This window comes from Rissa tridactyla, chromosome 6 (assembly GCF_028500815.1).
Source record: "Rissa tridactyla isolate bRisTri1 chromosome 6, bRisTri1.patW.cur.20221130, whole genome shotgun sequence".
NCBI lineage: Eukaryota > Metazoa > Chordata > Aves > Charadriiformes > Laridae > Rissa > Rissa tridactyla.
The window spans coordinates 23,021,974-23,037,653 of NC_071471.1; the positions used below are offsets into that span (position 1 = coordinate 23,021,974).

Consider the following 15,680-nt stretch of genomic DNA (forward strand, 5'->3'; position numbering starts at 1 on the left):
GGTCACTTCACTGATCTGTTATCAAATCTTGCATAATTAAGTGGATGACACAGCCATTAACTTGCATATGGGTTTGTATATGTCAAAGCAGACCAATTTAATATAAAGGTGCATTCAATAATGTTATGCTGAATTGCAGTCCAAAAAAGCCTGCGAAAGCCTATGATTAAGGGTCAGCACATCTGGCATCTGATTTGATGTCAGCTGCTAACCTTTCTTTGACCTCATCCCCTGCAGACTTTCTAACTGACTATTACTACGGATATTTTACAATGTCATCTTACTGACTCTCACTGTGCAGTGAGAAATACCACGTAGCTTCACCTTTGCTAAATTACAGCGCACCTGGAAAACTAACATTTTATTTTAATTTCCTAAACCTGCAGCAAGTTGTCATCTCACATTGTGAGAACATGAACAGAAATTATAGGAAAGCTTATTTTTCCTTTCAAAATAACCATTCCATTCATTAGCGAGTGTAATCTCTGGAATTTGCACGCTTTTCATAACAGAATTGGGGACAAAACAACTATTCATCCTTAGCGTAGCTGTGTGAAACAAACAGCAGAAAATTTTGCTTATGCTATATAGGAAATCATTCACACTGCATGAGACTTCCTACTTTACTGACTTTTATTGTTCTTCCATTTATTCATTTCCTTTTATTTGGCAGGTTAGCATCCCATTTCTGTTGTTGATAGGCTGAAACTTGTTTATGCCTTTGAGTAGGGCAGGCCAAATCTGCCAAAAAATAAGGACAAAGTCTGTTGAGAGGCTGTATCCTTCTGTATAAAAAAAAATAAAAAATCTCTCTCGACTTGGCTTTCCATTTGCATCAGAAAACAATCTGTTCATTAGAAACAGTTTGTAATCTTCACTGTTTCTCTAAGCTCCATACCAACTGATTCTCATTACAAAACAAACAAAAATTACAATTTACAGAGTGAAAGGTAGATAATTACACTAGTACACCCAGTTATTGTATCATTTCCAAGTATACAAAAAGAAGGAAATGAATGGTTTGAACACCCATAATAGCACACTTCTCTTAGTGAGAATAAATGAACAAGTTTTTCAGCACAATGGACGCCCTAAGGCACCACAAGGATTTACTTCATAGCAGAAAAAGATACATGGAAAATTTGATACCTACATATTTTAGGAATATTGATCAGTTAGAACACACCCTGGAATTGTTTGCAACATACTCAATTGGGTTTTTTGACAATGATATGCAATAGGCTGATGTATAGTAAAAAGGAGAATCACACTAATTCAAATAAAATGCTAGCATTCCTATATATTTTTTTAGTCTATTTAGATTTGTAAAAGCCTCAAAGAAGTACCTCTCTAACACTTATTACTTGCATTAAGACACATAACATAAAAGATATTTCTTTTACAATTTTACCAATTATCAGCAATTCCCACTTATTTCGCCCCTCCTGCCACATTTAGGGAAAATGGGGCTTAATTCTGGAAGCTAACAGCTGTTGTAGCTCCATAATACATATAAATAATACACCAAAAGACTGTAGGGCCTTTTGGAGTTACTATTTTAATGAAGCAGTATCACCGTTCTAGCTTGTTTCACCATTTCCACTGTTCAAATCAGCAGTAAATCTAATCAACTACATGCTGCATCATTGATTAACAGAACCTACTGGGATGCAGTTGAAACCAATGCAAATTTAGAGCTATACCATACATAGCAGGAGCTGGAAGTCCTGAGCAGGGACTGGGCTTGTTGTCTGCATCATGGCCATTCCTAAGTATCAAGCAAATAATAAACCTAAAAAATAAAGTTCAGTAACTTAGTTATCAATATGACTAAATACAGCACTCATAAATGTATCGGGTCCATGCCTGCAAAGCCTTTAATAAAGTATCTTTATTACTCTCAGCCAAAAAGCAAACCTTCATTAACACTTAAAGTCCACCTGGTTCTCGAAACAGAGCTTCCAACAGCTGTGCTGCCATTCCACAATAGAGCAAGTTTAGTCCCACTTCATAATTATATCTGCTAGATTGTAACTGCTACCCAGTCTATCTGCCTCTCTCATTAGTAAAGCCTACCCTATTAATAAGCAAAAGGACTTCTCATACATGGCAGAGAGAAGGCGAAGACATTTGCTAGATGCCGTGCTGTCACTGACTCTTATGTCCATATCAGTAATGTAAGCCTGCTATAAGCATCAGTAGCTGCGTATGCACAAAATACGTGTTTCCCTTGCTTCCCATGCAGGCTCTGGTTGGCATGTACAGCAGTCTCATTCTGTTTGTGTGAAAGTTTCATATTTTTCCCCATTATGAGTCCCCACAGCCCAGACTGATAGTAGACCCAGCTGTCCTTTATAATTGCATTTTAATGACTTAGGATGGTTGTTTGCATTTTGGCAACTTGTTTAATAGTGATGACATTTAAATTGTCACAACTAGGCTTCAAAGTTATCAATTTATTAGATGATCAGGAAACTTCACACCTATGGTGGTATGGGTTTTTGGCTGCAAACTCAGTAATCCATCAGCACGCTGATTTATATAATGAAGGTTATTTCATAGGGATATGCTTTAGTTAATTCAGCCCTGAAACAGATTAACTTGCACAAATTATAAAGGTTCTGTTTACTTATTTATTATTACTTTAGATTGACAGATGCTCCAAAAACACACATATTGTGTTTTGTCTTCTGTTGCTTTCTTCATTTCAGCGTACTGACTTTTTTGTGCACACATCCATTTATTTCTTCTCCTTCTGCAAATGAACCTGGGATTTGCAGAATCACATATGATTCCTTTAGAGAAACACTTCTCTGATACACCAACAGAAGTACTCAAATCCTGCATACATTACATGCTTGGTAGATTTTTTTGCTAAGTATTTAAACACCTTCTCCCCCAATGGTGTATCAAACAGGTGTCCAGCTTCTTATATAAATCTAGAAGTCATTAATAGCAGAAAAGTTAATCCTGATTGCCTGTTCTGAATATCAGGTTCAATCATAACACTATCAGCTCCCTGGCATGTTCCCTACATACTGCTTGGTTACCCCTCTCCCTCCCTGCTTCCCGTTTCGAACCCAATGGTTTCAAGCCTCTCTGAAGTCCCCTATCTATCTCTCCTTGACCTGCTGACTGGAAGAGAACCACCACACGGTCCAGGCAGGTAAAGCTGTGTGAGCTTGCTCACAAGTCCACCAACACACAGCCCCCCAGCTGCCAAGAGGGCATGACTAAAAACGATCAGTGTCTGTTAGATAAACTTGGTATCTTTTGCCATGTCTCCAGGACCTGAGCTCAGCTCTAGAGTTGCATGGACACTCTTGGTCATTCCCATCACACGGCACAGAGCAACTTCCCCTCACCAAAAAGGCTGACCAAGAGTGGCAGCCGCAGGAGGTGGTGGACCTGCGGCCCACGAGCAACCCATACTTCTGGCAGATGAGCCTGGAACCAGTCCATTCGCTCCGAAGTCACTGGGGGAGGCAAGCATGCAGGTAACATTGCCACACATTAATTTTTCAGGAACTCACTAAAACATGCTCATATACGTGGCTGGTGACCATTATCAACACAGATATGCCTGTCAACACTGAGGAAAGCACCTCTGGCAGGGGCAGGAGGGGGTCTACTTCTCACTGCCAAGTCCACAATGTCACAAATGCCACCACTGAAAGGCACCATGCAGATGCAAGTTAACATCTTGTGAGCTCCCACCTACCTCAGGGACTCAGCCCAGTATAGAGTCTACCACATAATCTTTCCTCTGAGAGGGAACTGGCTTTAATACACAAACAGGAGAAAAAAAATATCTAATGAATGTACTTCGCTTTACATTTCTGACTGGCCTTTCCTCCTTATCAGTGGTATTACCTTCAAGCAAGCAATCATTAAGTAAACAGATCTCAAAGAAAAGTCATTTCAAGTACAGATTTCTTCCACTAAATTCCCTGGAGTGCCCACTCTGTAGCCCTTGGGCAAAATCCAGCATGAATTTATCTGGAGAATAGGCCAATGCTCATTAATCAAGCACAGGCCTGGCTGAAACCTTCACAAGTGGCTGCGCAGAATGCTGAGTCACCTTGTTGTAACTGGGCTAGGTACTCTGCAATGCCAAAAGACAAAAAGCTGCCAGAGACCATTATTTTACAGATGGAAAGCAGTAAAGAGAACAAGTAATTAAAAAATATATTTCTCAAGATCACTGGACACAGATCAGAATTAAAACACAGAATGAATAATCCAAATAAGTGTGACAAGTAGCAGAAGTATATATTATTCAGCTGCTGAAAGAAAAAGCTGCAAATAGACTCTCACAAGTTTTTAGAAGAGGAGGAGGACGACCCTGGGGCAACCCCCATGGGAATTCTTTGACTCTGGGAAGTGGGAGGGTTCGTCTCACTAATAGCTGAAAAACTTGCCCTTCAACCTAGAAAGCTGGAAGATCCCCAGAAACCTGAACGAGTCCTAGAAAGTTTGCATAAACACCCATGCAGATGGCTGAGCATTATCTTTATGCCCTCATGGGTGCTCATTCCACACCAATCGCAAGCCCTCTGCCCCGACCTCTGCTTTGTTCCAGTGGTGGCCTTTGAAGCGTGAGATTCCCTCTGTGGGGATGGCTTGTGGGACAGGACAGCCTGGGGCTGTATTACTTGTTCCAGCTGGGAGCTGTGCTGCCTCCTTGCAGCACATGTACAGGATGATGTGAATCTTGGCCTGCTCCAGCCCCACCCAGAGCCTGGAGACAGCCCCAGCCTGATTCCAAGCCCCCAACCTCCAGATTTTGTTTAAAGAAGATTAGGAAGGTCTATCAGCAGAAGATTGACAGGCAGTCATCTCCAGCAGAGTGGAAAATAAACTGGAGCAGTAAGACAGCAACCTGCTGCAGCTGTTTGCACAGTGACTGCACCATGGCAGACCATTTCTCAGCCTCAGCTACGTGTCACCAAAGGCAGTCATAGCAGAACAACGTGGAGGCATCTCCCACTGCTATCTCGGGTCTGAAGGAGGGCTTCCATCTCTATTTATTGGTGCCACCAACAAGAGGTACAACATTGAATGGTTTAGGTTGGAAGATCATCTAGTTCCAACTCTCCTGCCATCAGCAGGGACACCTCCCACTAGACCAGGTCACTCAACCTGGTCTACATCTTCTGCACACTTCTTTGTCCTAAGGAGGCCATTACAGCTACAGCAGCACTACCACAAAAACAGGGGTGAAACTCAATACTTGAAACCAAGCTAAAGACTGCTGCTTGTTTCCTATACACACACAAGAAGCAGCAGCATCCCCAGCAGACTCACCAGTTACTACCACTCAGCTGCTATATGCAACTTCCAGTATGGTCTAAAGTTAATGAAGAAAAAAGGCTCACAATTTTTAGTTAACTTTGAAGTCCACCGCTTCTATTTCATATCTGAATATAGCCTTGTGCACATGAAAGCTTGTCTACTTTTCACATCTATACTAGCCAATCAAATAAAATATACTATATTTACCAGAAAATTCTGTTCAGCCACATCAGAGTGAAATTTCTCCTGAGCTGAACCTGAGTAACACCCAGCTACAAAATACAAGCTCTCAGGTTAGGTGATATTCAGTAGTTTTACTTAGTTTGATTATAATTCATACATTGTTTTCTATGCTAAAAATCCTTCATAAAACCAGTTTGATCTTAATTTCATTTACTTTTTCTCATTTCTACAGCAACTTTGTAATTTCTACTGAATGTTTCAAAAACAGAACTAATAATGAAATAAGTTAAAATAATGCTTTGATAGAGCTTACTAATTTTGAATTGTACCTTCCAGATTCACTGCCTTGAATGTCATATTTGCTCCTTTCCTACTCAGTGACAACCTATGTGAAGGTGACCCAGCTCCAAGGTACCTGAGCAGAAGAGGTCCAGGGGTGGCAGCTGGGTTCAACCAAGAGCCCAAATCACAGGGCAGCCCCACCATGATGAGGCAGGTCAGAGGCAAAGCCAGGAAGTCTGGATCAAACACAGCACGGCTGGACTGAGCCACCAGCCCACCAAGGCCAGGCCCAGCTCAGCAGGACCCATAGGCAGGGCAAAACCGTAGTGGAACTGGAGACCAGCCCTGCTTAAGAAGGGACCCAGGGTGTAGGGCTGACCTGAAATGGCCCCAGGGCAGGGTGTGGGGACCCAGGTGAGGCTGGTCAGGACAATTAAGGCCTACCAGTGCATTCTGGGCCATGACAGATGCTTTTGTTAGGGTTACTTCTGTTAAATAAAACTTAGTATGTTAAAGATAGCTTTAGATAGCCCTTCAAGTTAAAAACAACAAAACCAAATAATCAACTCACATTTCAATATTACGAATGACATACTGTGCCTTCTTCATACTTCTGGGATTCAAACTTCCAAGGGCAATACAGCTTCTTTCACTGTATGAAAACAGAAATAAAAAGGCTCAATCATGAAGCAAGAACTTAGAACCAGTCTTCTGCTTGGCACCCTCTCCAAATGCTTCCCCACCCCTGGCTCTGCCTCTCAACCTCTCTGCAGGGGACATGAGTTGGTTGGTGAGCGTGTATGTTGTAGAACCAAGGTTAGCATAAAAAGACAAAAACATGCAGAACCTGAATTCTACTCATATATCCATGAGAAAATACAGAGCAAGAAAAGACTTCCAAAAAGGGGCTTAATGTAATTTCTGGATAAATTCCTTTACTATCTTTGACAAATCCTTCTTTACAAGGAGTGCCAGATAAAGTCCTCCAGTATTGCCTATGGATTAGCCCAACTTTGAGAGCTGGGAACCTGGTAGTACTACGAATCGACATTTCATCTCCCTGGGGGAGCACATTGCTTCCACTGTCCTGGCATCCTGCAGGTCAACGGAGCACACAAAGGTATCACCAGATTACTGATACATCCTTTCTGTAAAGCAGTTAAAATTTCATAGAAAGTTCGATCAAAACCCATGTTTCCAAAAAGGAAAACATTATGCGAATGCTTTATAGAAATGCAAAATAATCACAAAATGTTCACAGCTACAGTATTAACAAAAATTCCCTGCCAATAGAAGAATATACTTTAACTTCATGATTTGTATAAACTGTGAATGATGAGATGTAAGTTATGTTGCCACTGAAAAAAGAACTGTATTCAGCAGAATATTTTCTGCCTGTAGTATTATTATGGTGAACAACTTTCACACTGCCTTAGTAATGATTATAGAATCATAGAATAATTAGAGTTGGAAGGCACCTTAAAGATCATCTTGTTCCACCCGCCTGCCATGGGCAGGGACACCTCCCACTAGACCAGGCTGCTCAAAGCCCCATCCAGCCTGGCCTGGAACACCTCCAGGGATGGGGCATCCACAGCTTCTCTGGGCAGCCTGTTCCAGTGTCTCACCACCCAGTAAAGAATTTCTTCCCAATATCTAATCTAAACCTACGCTCTTTCAGTTAAATGATCATTTAACATCCCTGTTGCCAAGCAAAATGAAGATAAATGTTTGCGTATACACATTTTAAAATCAATTTTAGATGACAGCAGGTTACTGTTTTGTTATTCCATAACCAATAACCAGTGATCTCAAATTATATTCTCTTTGATTTTGGTATCTTTTTTATAAAGCCCTTTAGTTGCATAGAGGGGTTGCCTGGTAGCATCTTCTTGGCATATTTCACACATTGATTTCCTTAACATTGCCTTTTGGTCTACTCTCTTCTCTTCTGGTCCCACACAACAGCTTAGGCCTTTGAGAATGAAAATGCTTTGGTTTAACTGAAGCCTCTCAATGCAATGTGGCAGGATCTGGATAAGCAGGAGGTGACTAGATGATCAAAGGGCCCTTTGGCTGTAAGTGTTATGAAACCTTTTTGATGTTAGTCCGTTTCTTCCGGCCGACGTTCAGACCAATGCACTCTTTTATTTTCCACCAGATGTTCCTTCTATTCCTTCTGGCAGACTATATGAACAGATCAAGAGCCTCCATGATATATTCCTTTTTATCTCTATAAACTGCAGAGAAAGCATCCACATTTTTCACTCCATTTGTCCATACTGTATTATAAAGTTATATAGTATTGGTGATGATGGCAGCTGAACTGGAGAAAGTACACCACCAGCTAAGGAAAAGTTAGTATGGGTGGGCTACATTGCAAAGACAAAGTTAACGTCAGATCAAAGACTCCGAAAAAGTAAGCCCTGAATTCATACAAAACATTTGTTATCAGCTCATACTTCCGTATGTATCTCTCAGAAGGGCTTGCCTCCACAGTTTCCAAAGCCTTACGTTGTTTTCAGAACCAGCATGGTAGCAGTGGTACAATAGCTGTATATAAACTAATAACATGTTTAAACCCATCCTTTAATCATCTGTATTTTGTTAATTTTCTGACAGACTCATAATATTCTACATACCTAATTCTGGGTTACTGCTTCTCTCTTCTTCCACTATTTGTAAACACTGTCACGTACTGACAGTTAAGGAGAGTCACAGTTCCTTTACCGTAACTATGCTTTGACATTCTTCTTACATTTGTAGGCTAGTCCTAACTAGTTCCTTCAAGATTAACATAAACAGTATTTAAAATATGCTGCTATCAGATTCCCAGCATTAATTAAAAAAATATCCTTCAGATATGGATTTAATTTGCATCCATGCATTCCATAGCAGGCTGTTCCTTCCCAATTATTTCATGTTGAAAAGCCTCAGTATAACTCTCAGAAAAATGAGTATTCTGAGACCTTGCTGTACTGCTCCTAAAACCTGTTTAAGCCTTGTGCTATTAAGCAAAGGAAAGATTTCAATGTCACTTTTTCTTTATGGGTCAACATATGACTAAGCTGTATGTTTACACTGATAATAGCTGTATTATAAATATTTACATGGATTATATAGTTAGCAGTAAGGCGTAAGCAGTGCTAACCGCATGCGTCACTCCTGTGCTAAGTGTACATGGGTTATGAAAATGATGTTTCTGTTTATTTCTTCCTTATTTTCTTTCCAATTACTGAATTATCTTTCCAATCAGGCCAGCCATAACTAGGAAACAGAACCTATACTGTTAATAGTTGTTCATGGAAAGGCATATTGTCTTACATGAACTCAACCAACCTTTTATGTGCCAGCCCTTCAGCTGAACTAAATTGCTGTTCTTACTTAAGAACGTCTTTCATGTTGAGGAAAGCTGGGTAATGGCACATATGGGACATGTATGAGGAAGGCTAAAGAAATAAGTTTTGTCAACTTTTGTATTTTTCCATTAAAAAAAATTGTAGTTTGTGAACAGTATTTCTCATTTTATTCAATTTTATTGATAAGAAAAATGAGCATTCAGACAAAAAGGTAAAAGAAATCCATGAGGTAAATGGTGGCATGAGATTAAAGAAAGAGAGCAGCAGGTCAGGTTTTTTTCTAACTAGCTATTTACGTAAGTACAAAATAATCCAGAAGACCTGTTTTTTTTAGCAAATTCAGTGTAGAACAAGAAAAAAAAAACGTTAAGAACTTAATGGGTATCAAATCCCACACTTTGGTAAAAAGTACAAGAACAGTGGTTTGTTTTTTTTTTTTAATCTACCTACATATGTGGCCCATTAATTATAGGATCTGAACAAATCATTCATTTACTTAGCCTCCTGTTGTTCCTGTGATTTCTATTATCACTGTTGTATCAATAAGGACATAAAAGATGGAATATTAATAAATGATTGCTCAGGCTGACCCAGGAAGTGAGCTAGAAATGAAATCCAGATCTCCTAGGTCCCAGAAGGGAATGACAGCCTCAGAACTTGTGCATCCGGTAATAAGATCTGGACCTGTACTTAGGCAACAAATACTGCATCGTTAAGAATTATGGACTGGAATTATGATTGCATGAAAATGGAGTACATTATTACAGAAAATGGTGCCAATTATAGAAAACCTGGTGCATGTTAGAAAATCTATCAGTCTAGGCATTTATAACTCCCACATCCTGTGATTTCTATGAATTATTATGATTAGCATTAATTGAGGTAACAGATCTAAATGCGCCAAAACTAAGGAGCTTAAGATAACATGTCTAAATGGGGCACACGCTGAATCTGCCCTCCTCTTTTGGCTTCTGCTCATTCTTGGAAGAGAAGACTATGCTGAAGTTGCTTGTTTTGGCTCCTTTAACTTTATCTCCACCCTATTTCTAGGAATTCAGCCCCTTTCATACCTGCCAGTCTGCTGAGCTGTGTGCTGTTTTTGGAAGGGAAGAATACAATTTTCTTATAAATTCTATGACATGCTTGCATGAATTGCCAAAACATTCTATGAAACTTAAGTGCCACATAAATGACAGCAAAATAGGGCCATTTACATGTTGCTTTGGCTATAGATTTTGTATGATTCATTTCTAGTCACATATTTGCACCATCAGCTTGCCAAAATTTCTATGATAACCTATTATTTTAGGCATTTATAATTTGCTCAATGTATTCCCTACTGAATATTAACAACAAAGCTTGCAGTCTAGGTATCTGTGTCAAAACTGGGGAATACTACTTAACACCAGTGACTAGTATTCTTCACAAGTGAAACGAATGTTCTCATCCAACTACCTTTCATGTTTGAAAAAGAATTAGAGCAGTTGAACTATTAAACTTACAGAACTAGTTACTGTTTTGCATGTACAGTAAGACATTTTCAAAGGTAACCTAATTACGCACTTTAATGGTAAATAGTACCAGCAACCAGTATTTTCACAGGCATTATTAGAATAAACACAATTCAAAGCCTTCCAACTGGGAAGCTAGACACCTTTTATCACCTGAAACCACCATTTCACCACGACGTATTCGCTGAAGAGTTTTTCTTAGAAGCCAGCATGCTCCTCATCTGCTTTTAAAGCGCCCCCCTCTTATCTTCGCTAATTTGTATTCGCCTCAACACCTGGCCCCCCCGCCTGCCGCGCAGATAAAGCTAATGGGAGGCCCTCGCCTACTCCTCAGTAATTGCTCTGTCATCTTGAGCGTGAGGAGGCCAGGACAGAACACGGTGCTAGCGCGGCTGGCAACGACTGTTGTATCGCGCTGCTACCCCCGGGCCTGGCTGCTCGCCCTCGACTCTGAGGCCGCTGCCCGCACCCCGCCAGCCGACTGCTGAGGCTGCCGCCGCCCTCCTGACAGACGACGGGCAGGGCGCGTGCGCGGCGCGCGCGCAGGGCGGGCCTACCGCTGAGTGGCGGCCGGCTCACGTGATGCGGCGCGAGGGCCTGAGCCGCCGCCGCTGCGTGAACGTGAGTGCTGAGGCGGGGAGGGGAGGGGGCGCCCGCCGCCGCCGGGCGGGGACGGGGAGGCGACAGCCGGCTTTGCGGCGCCCTGCCGCCTCCTGCCGGCGGCACCGGCCCCCCGCCCCGCCTGGGCCCACGCTGGGGGCGGTGTGGGGGCGGGAGTCGGCCGTGAGGCGAGGAGGGAGCGAGGGGCGCGGGCCGGGCCTGGGTGTGGTCTCGTGAGCCGGCGGCGGTCCGGTACAGGGCACCGACGCGAAAGGGCTTCTCTTGCAGCCGGTAGCTCTCGGGAGCTGGCTTCTAGTAAGTTGGTCTCCGCCGGGTTTGGCTCCACCCGCCACTGGAAGCCGAGTGGCGGGGAGGAGTTTGCGGAAATGAAGTAAGTCTGGGAAATCGCAAAAAAGACGTGATAGTTCACACTGTAACAGCTCTTAGTATTCCCCCCCCCCCCCATTTCTGTGAGCCTTTGCTCATGCAAAGGTTCTGGAGGCGGTGGAGAGAAGCAGTGCCTGAAGGAGCAGAGGGTGCAGGAGCAGACTGGGATGTGACAGTGCCGAACCCTACATCTGCCTCGCTTATCAGCAAGCTGCAGCAAACTCACTTTAAGTGCGGTGACACCTTAATATGCTCTGTATATTAACTCCGTTAATATTTATTTACTGCTATTCCCTTCAGCAGTATTTTTTACAGATTATGTAAATAACTGTTTGGGTTTTTTTATTTGACCAGAGCTACATCAGTTTCTTTCCTTGTAATAATAATAATAAAAAAAAAACAAACAACAACCAAAACCCAAACAAACAAAAACCTGGAAATAACTTGCACCTGTATCAAAGAAGTAGTGACAAATGTACCTGAACTACATTGGGTAAACTTTCTTACATATGTGTAAATATTGAGTTTAAGTAATTCAGGTGTTTAGAAAATGTATTTCATGATACCAGAGTTGGTTTAAGTTCCTGAGATAGTGCAATGATGTTCTTCCTGGAGCTTTAGTTTGTTAATTCGAAGAGATTTGAGGTCTTGACAAAAGTTAACATTGTGCTAATAGTAGGAAGTGTGTATTTCTGAATTGTTTGTATATTTAACCAATATTACTTAAAATGGATTTTATTGGAAAGTAGGCTCCCTGTCCTTCCTCCCTCCTACAAACTGCAGACAAATTTTCCCTCAAAGCAACACAAACTAAGGAATGCTAAGCTTGTAAGAGCCCTTGTGCTTCACAGCTCTGAAGTGGAGTCAGGGAAGCATTGGTTGTTTCATTTTAATTATATTACAAAATTATTGAGATAAATAAAGGAGGACTGTGTTCTGGTATAATTACCTAGTTTTAGGATTATACAAGTGCAAGTACAGCAGTCAAGTAAAAAAAAAAAAACCTCAAACCTCTGACCCTAATATTAAAGTAGTTAAACATCTGTGATGTTAAAACTCTTAACTGTGGCCTAATCTGAAGTCCACTGTTGTTCTGGTGTATTTTTATCTTCTAAAACTGTGACGTCCTCTCACCTTTACCAGTACAGTGGTATAACTATAAATATTTGTGATTATTTTACTGTTCTTAACTTGAATTATGTGTAGGTGCATCCTAGCATTTTGAGATAGTTACTAATTACTGTCTGTTATGAGATGGGGCTAGTAAGAATATTTATCAAGCCTTTTTGTGTCCCTTTTCTTGCACAAAAGTGGTAAAGGACTTAATATGTCTATTATCTCCCCTCAAAATATCATGATAAAATAATTCTGACTAACAGACCACTGAGGTTCAGCAAGAGCTGATGCTTCAAAGGAAGAAATTATCTATTGACATGTTCTTTTTCTTTCTAGCTTGGTCAAATATGCTTTATCTGTTTGATTGTATGTGGCATATAAATTTGGAGATAGAGAAGGCTATCGCTGTGTTTCTTTTAAGTTTTCTAAGCAAAAAAAAAAGCAGTGGTAATGTGTGGCTGTTGTGGTTCCTGTATATATACTGAACAGATTTTTTTCAATGAAGGAAAACTTGTTAATTTCTAATTTCCATAAAAATGTGTAAAGGTTCCTACTTTTCCTGTCTGTTCTACGCTAAAATGGCTTACTGATTTGGCAGTTGCATCAGAATTTCTATTATAGAATAGGCGATCACCATGAAAAGGTTTTTATTAGGTTGTTCCATTTCAGGAGCTGGTTTGTATTGCCCTATGAAAAGACTGGTGTGATCTTTGTCTCCAGAGCAGGAAATAGGGAGTATCACTAGTATATGTGTTACAAGTAAAAGGCCTCAGTTTTGAGGCACATGAACAAACCACTTCCACAGTGATTGCCTACCAAAGGTAATGGAGAAACTGAAAGATCAGGAAGGAATGAGTTTAGTGGTAGGTTAGTCACATAATGAGTATAATTTCAATAATTTCCTGGATCACAATGTAAAGAAGTTTTCAGTAATTGTTCTGATTTCACAAACTGAAGAGGTTTTGAAGACTTTTTTACATAATGTGTCTCATACTGCTACTACAGGACTTTGGGGGGGTCTTTTTTTTAACTTCTGTTGTTTGGTTTTCTTCTTGCAACTTGTGATCGCTGGTTTTGGTCAGATTCTGGATGCTTAAGTCACTGCTATATGATGCCCAACGTGTAAATTGCCTGCAATATGTCGTATCAGCTTAAGGGTTGAGCTGGTGCCTGAAATGCATAATGTAATTTCCAGGCTAAGTCATCCATCCATGCTTGGTCAACTTTGTTGGCTCTGAGGGAAGTTCTGACAGAGCAAATGTGCAGCTGATTCTAGCTGTACATGGTGATGCATTAGCTCCTTAGAACTGAAGGACAGTTTGGATAATTAGACTGATCTCTGCTAGAATTAAAATTTTCAAGTTTATATCTCCCTGAGAGCGGCCTAAGGAAGCTCGTTGGTTCTATGTGCTGTGGCATAAGGAAACATTGCTTGCTATGACTTCAGTGTTATGGTAGCCGACTGAATAATTTGAAAATTTTGAATTAGAAGTGGATGCCATGTAGGAAATGAAGGCAGACATATAAAATGTAGTTATCTTAAGCACATCAGAGCATTAGTAGTAATGTTAGTAGTCTCAAATGATGACGGAGAGTATAGCTGGTGTTTACAATGATAAGCCTTAAGGAAAAGTCTAGTGGATGCTTTTTCTGGTGTTCAGATTTGTATATTGATTCTAATGAAATTTAAATATATTATAAATATACAAAGTAAATTAATTATCTTTTGTGAATGAAAACATGAGTCCAAAATTGGCAGGGCTTCCAGCGATATTGCAAGTTAATAATTATAAAGAAACAATTTGAATAACTCTGTATTTTAACTGAAGGCTGGACAGGTTGCAGTGTTTAAGTGTTCTCCTTTTTAGATTAAGTAGCAGTAGTCAAACTAATGAGGCAATTAAAAGGCTATTGCTTAGTGTCTCAGATGTTCATACTTAAGATGTGAAGCAGAGTATGAGATACTCTAAAGAGAGAATTTCTGACATTTGACCTAGTCCCTTCTGTTCTTTCCTCTGAAAGCTGTCTTATTTATTTTGGGATAAGATGTCCAAAAGTATTCTTGGCATGTATTTTTTTAAGATGTACGTATTTTATTGTGAATAGTAATTGTCAGACCCTTCAGAAGACAATTTTCAGTTTTAAGTTTGAGTTGTTAGCTTAAAAGCTTGTTTTGTTAAAGGCTTCTTTTTAGTACTACTTCAGAGGATTAGAGGACTATAAAATACTTTCAGTTTTCATGCTGAAGCAGATGTAAGAGGCAGAAGCACTTCCTTATTCTCACAGAACATTTTGAAGAACACTTAAAATGTGACATGTTGAAAAAAAAAAAAAAAAAGACTTTGTGACATAGCCTTTTATGCAGTCATTTTATGTTGGTATTTACCTTTGTCTTGTTTCCTTTCAGCAAGGTAGTTGCTGATTTAAATTATTTTGAAACATTTGTATTACAGATGTATGACTTCTCATACCAAATTCTGAAATTTTTTTTTTCCAGTTTACAGTTCAGTATTCCTTTGTGAATGAAAGCACATTATGCCCTTTAAAGGCACATTTCATTAATCCAGAAGTCATTCTTTATAAAGTAATTACTTTTATAATTATGTCAGAACCTTGTCTTTTTTGTTATGACCTATGCAATTGACTATACATTTCAAAGCTTATTGTAACTGACAGCTTGTGGTTGACCTTCTTCTTGCATACATATTAAATATAAACAGGATGATTCATTATGTTTCAAATTCTTGAGTTTTTTCTTGCATTGGGTTTTTTTTTTCTGTTATGCCTGCTTTCCCCTTCCCCCTTCCTGCCCTTCTTCCCAAGTTTGAGGGTGATAGTAAAAGGATTTACAGTTTGCTGCTTCTTCCTTTGTAGGACTGTTCTTTTGCCCTAAAAACACTGTTTCTGTTTCATTCTTTTCTTGGTTAAGCCCTTGTACCCTGAAACT

General features: G+C 40.2%; 1 protein-coding gene and 1 long non-coding RNA gene across 9 annotated transcripts in view; one reads left to right on the forward strand and one right to left on the reverse strand.

Moving 5' to 3' along the window:
• Positions 1 to 632: 632 nt before the first annotated feature.
• LOC128911040 (uncharacterized) lies at positions 633 to 10,901 on the reverse strand. 2 transcript variants are annotated; one of them, XR_008466979.1, is made up of 4 exons: positions 10,774 to 10,901; positions 6,332 to 6,412; positions 1,709 to 1,792; positions 633 to 741 (listed from the first exon to the last, which is right to left on the reverse strand). It is a non-coding gene; the product is annotated as an uncharacterized LOC128911040 (long non-coding RNA). The 2 variants fall into 2 exon arrangements; XR_008466978.1 differs by having other exon boundaries at positions 1,704 to 1,792.
• Positions 10,902 to 11,123: 222 nt separating this feature from the next.
• RHBDD1 (rhomboid domain containing 1) overlaps positions 11,124 to 15,680 on the forward strand; it is a 46,546-nt gene continuing 41,989 nt past the window's right edge. For 2 of the 7 annotated variants that reach the window (XM_054205268.1, XM_054205267.1), the window contains exon 1: positions 11,124 to 11,251. The gene's annotated coding sequence lies outside the window, so the exon portion shown is untranslated. Of the gene's footprint in view, positions 11,252 to 11,344; positions 11,622 to 15,680 lie in introns of those variants that run through there. The other 5 variants (XR_008466974.1, XM_054205269.1, XM_054205270.1 and 2 more) reach the window with 4 other exon arrangements.